The sequence below is a fragment of the Piliocolobus tephrosceles genome, chromosome 14 (genome assembly GCF_002776525.5).
Source record: "Piliocolobus tephrosceles isolate RC106 chromosome 14, ASM277652v3, whole genome shotgun sequence".
NCBI lineage: Eukaryota > Metazoa > Chordata > Mammalia > Primates > Cercopithecidae > Piliocolobus > Piliocolobus tephrosceles.
In genome coordinates, this window is record NC_045447.1 from 95,652,461 (window position 1) to 95,656,924 (window position 4,464).

The 4,464-nt window shown below is 42.1% G+C and overlaps 1 long non-coding RNA gene across 1 annotated transcript in view; it reads left to right on the forward strand.

Annotated features, from left to right (window-relative positions):
* LOC111543384 overlaps positions 1-3,624 on the forward strand; it is a 56,523-nt gene extending 52,899 nt beyond the window's left edge. Inside the window, exon 9 of the long non-coding RNA XR_002731849.1 lies at positions 2,490-3,624. This is a non-coding gene — a long non-coding RNA (uncharacterized LOC111543384). The remainder of the gene's footprint in view (positions 1-2,489) is intronic.
* The last annotated feature ends 840 nt before the right edge of the window (positions 3,625-4,464 follow it).

A 4,464-nucleotide genomic window follows, 5' to 3' on the forward strand; every position in this document is an offset into this window, starting at 1 on the left:
AGTGCAGTGACACGATCTCAGCTCACTGCAAGCTCAGCCTCCTGGATTCACACCATTCTCCAGCCTCTCAAGTAGCTGGGGCTACAGGCATCTGCCACCATGCCTGGCTCATCATGCCATTTCATTTATGGTTTTTACTACTCCCCTCACTCCATATGCCAAAGTCCAAATAAGTACACCTGGTCTTTCCATATGCACTTCATCCTCAACGTGCCCTGAGCAAACTCATTAAAACTCATCGTTGTTTTGCCCTTTATCCAATCTGCTTCTCGTCTCGTATTGTACCCTAGTTAAGATATTGCTATCCTGGTGCCCAAATCAGAAATCCAAAAATTATTTCATACCATAACCTTTCCCTTAGCCCCAATATCCAATCATCAATTCTGCTGATTTTACCTGTAAACTATTTCTCCATATAGCTACTTTTTTGCCACTCCCGCTTTTCTGGTTTAGGTCATCACTGCCTCTTATAAGACGTCTCTTGGCCTCTAGTGAGTTCCCTCTTGAAACAGTTAGTCACATTGCTATCAGAGGGAACATTTAGAAATAAAATATATTTCATTCATTCATTTATTTGGAAGTGATGTTGTGCTAAGCATTGGACATTTGGGAATGAATAGATACGTTCTTTGCATTCAGTTGTATCTTGTGATAGAGAGAGAGAAGTACAGATTGATAGGTGCAATGACAGAATTATAAACCAAGCATTTAGCTTATAATAGGGGTAAAGGTGGTGGAGAAAGCAACACATATGTTAATCCCTGAATGACTAACAGGGGTTAACCAGGTGAAGAGAAGGAGAGACAGCCAGGGAAAGAAATTTCAAGCCGGGCGCGGTGGCTCAAGCCTGTAATCCCAGCACTTTGGGAGGCCGAGACGGGTGGATCACGAGGTCAGGAGATCGAGACCATCCTGGCTAACACGGTGAAACCCCGTCTCTACTAAAAAATACAAAAAACTAGCCGGGCAAGGTGGCAGGTGCCTGTAGTCCCAGCTACTCGGGAGGCTGAGGCAGGAGAATGGCGTAAACCCGGGAGGCGGAGCTTGCAGTGAGCTGAGATCTGGCCACTGCACTCCAGCCTGGGCGACAGAGTGAAACTCCGTCTCAGGAAAAAAAAAAAAAAGAAAGAAATTTCAGACTATGTGGGCAAGCTGGTACAAGTTCTGGAGTGAGAGAGGGCATAAAGAGCTGGAGGAATTGAAAGTAATATATTGTGTGTGAAGCAGAAAGTGTGAAATCAGTATCAGATGATGAATTTTGTTGAGAACTTTGGACTTTATCTCAAAGATTATGGAGACCCCTGGAGGACTTTAGGTTGAAGCTTGATAGGATCATATGTGTGCTTTGGAGGGATTGTTCTTGCAGTTATTTGGTGAATAGACTTGAAAGGGGAGAAGACTAGAGGCAAATGAGCCAACTGTAAAGAGCTCTGACTGAACTAAAGAAGTGGCACTGGCTATGGAGTGATCAGAAATATATTAAAGTGAGATTATTTATAGGACACATTAAAAAAGACTGGATTTGGAGTGTAAAGGAGTGAAAGGAACCAAGACTGATGCTTAGGACCCTAGCTTGAGCAATTGGGTGGACAGTGCTAGTATTCACTAAGGTAGGAAATTTGGAAAGATGAGGTGTAGGAGAGTCAGGTGATGAACTTGATTTTGGACATGTTGAATTTGTGATTCCTTTGGGCCATTTACGTGGAGATGAGTTGGATGTTCATGTCTAGATTTTCAACTATGATAGAAGATGAAACTTCTCAAGGAATGCCTATTGAATGAAAATAGACTCCAGGAAGGACCAACGTATAAAGCTTATTGGAGGAAAGAAAGAATAAGTGTTTAGCAAACTAGGAGGAAAAATTTTCAGTTCACTTCATCTATCGAATCAAGGCTAAGTTCTTAAGTTAAAACTTTCTCTTCAACTTCATCTCAGGCCCATTCCCAACTTAACATTTTAAGCTCTGTTAGTACCAAACTGCTGCTGATCCTCCATGTATATTGCGTCTGTTTCTTGGATGTCTATTTACTGCTTGCTTTCAGTGTTTGCTATGCCTGAAATACCTGTTCCTCCTCCTCCTCCTCCTCTTCCTCCTCCTCCTCTTCCTCCTCCTCCTCTTCCTCCTCCTCCTCTTCCTCCTCCTCCTCTTCCTCCTCCTCCTTCTTTCTCTCCTTTCTACTTTCCTTTCTTCTCTCTTCTTTTTTTTTTTTTAAAGACAAGATCTCACTATGTTGCCTAGGCTGGTCTTGAACTCCTGGCCTGAAGTGATCCTCTCACCTTGGACTGCCAAAGTGCTGGGATTTGGCAGCACTGAGCTAAATCCCAAGCATGAGCCACTGAGCCTGGCCTGTTCTTCCTTCTTTATATGCTTAAAAACCTTCAAAATTATCTCAAGATTATTCACTCCAGGAAGAACTTGAGCCTCATTGATTGAATTGGTGTACTTCTCCTCCCTTCCTATCGCTTTTTCTTTATGTGTCTATCCTAGCACTTCTCACACAGTATTGAATTCATCTGTCCACCTGGCTCATCAAACAAATTGTTCCCTGAGTTCAAGGATCATGCTGCATGCTGGATTCCCCAGGAAGCTGCTTCTGAGATGGAGTTTAGTGACCAAAATATGTATGTGGGCCTTTGGATCATCACCTGTGGAAAGGAAGACAAGGAAACAGGAATGGACCTAAGGTGAAGTGAAGCTCTGATGCAAACCTGACAACTGTCTCACCTGACACCACGAAGAGCTCTGGAGCTGGAATGGCCTTTCGTTGTTCTGAATTAGTGTGAGGTAGCTAGGTCTTTACACCCCTGCCACCACCCATTATTGGGTATGGGCCAACCAGGAAGGGGCATGACCATGAGTGATGCAGCTCTGCAGCTGAAGCAGTACCTGAAGAGGCTGACAGCTGAGGGCCATCTGCTGACAGCACTCCCTGCAGCTGGGCAGCACATCCTTTCTCAAAAGGGGATTAAGGCAGTTGCATCTCCATGTCCACCATGGACTATATTTTTTTTCTTTGCATTCCTAGGGCTTCTCATAGTATATGGCACATAGTAGGCAAAACTGGAGGTCTGTGTGGCAAATTCAGCTAGTAGATGAGTATTGTTTTTCACCCACAAAGAGATTTTTAAAAATTAGTTGTCAACATTTAAAAATGAAAAGATTTCATATTGAAATTATCATATTTTCTAGCTTTTCTTGAAAAATCGAAACATCTGGCCAACATTAGATCTTTTGCTGAGATGGAAACTGTGGGCTGGAGCTGAGCCAAGATTGTCCTCAGACAGGCTTGTGAGCTCAAGGTCTCCAGACACACACCTTCCCCACTCCTTGAGGCATGGAACCCTGCCTGCTGCATGCATTTACGTTACCTGTTCCCTGCAGTCCTTTGAGTTTGCCACCCCTATTAGTTATTAAAGAAATGTTTATTGAACTGAGCAAACATTAACATCACTGCATTACACTTCTCAAGGGATATTCATGTACATTCACTTATTTAATCCTTAAAACAACCCTGAAAACTAGGGTTTTTCATCTGTAAAATGGAGGTATGATCACCTCCATTTTACAGATGAGGACACTGAATCCCAGAGTGGCTATGACTGCCCAAGGTCTCTAGCTGGAAAAGTGGTAGGATTATGACTTGAAATAAATTAAAATGTTTTGATTTAAATCCTGTAATCCTCCCACTGTGACACCTGGGGGCCCTGGGATGTTACTGCTGGAGGACAATTGGGTAGACCTAGGTTTTAACTAATCTTGGCTAGGTGGGAAGAAAAAATCTTCTTAACAAACTCAAAATACTCAGCAAGAAAGAAATTGAAATATTTCTAAGTTGGCAGCAATGACTGGAAAGGAGACTATTCTTTAAGGACCTTCTTTTTTTCCAGATGGTTTCAAAGGAATAAAAAACAATTAGAGCTGCAAGGGAGAGTGGGAGACAAGACAAGGTTGGTGATCAAAGGGGAGAACTGTGTAGGAAAATAGCAACATGGCAGCATTTCACACATAGCCACACACACTGAAAATGTGTCAACAGCGCCAGGTCATTGGTAACTGCCAAGAATAAGACTGAAATAGATTGTTAAATGAGACACAGTATTGCCGAGGCTGAGTTGTTTGCCTTCCTCAAAAGGACAAAATTCTGAGAGGTGTAATGAAAGAAAATTTAACCAATTTACTAGAAATATGATGACTCCAGTGCCAGATATGGATTATACTTTTTTCATTACACTAAACTTGAATAGTTAAAAGACTTTGAAAATAACATTTCTCTTCTCTACATAATTTTATCTCTTTTCTTTTCTTTCTTTTCCATTCCTTTCCTTTCCTTTCCTTTTCTTTTCTCTTCTTTTCCCTCCTTCCCTCCCTCCCTCTCTCCCTCCCTCTCTCTCTTTCTCTCTCTTTCTTTCTTTCTTTTTCTTCTTTCTTTCTTTTTTCTTTTTGAGACAGGGTCTCGTTCTGT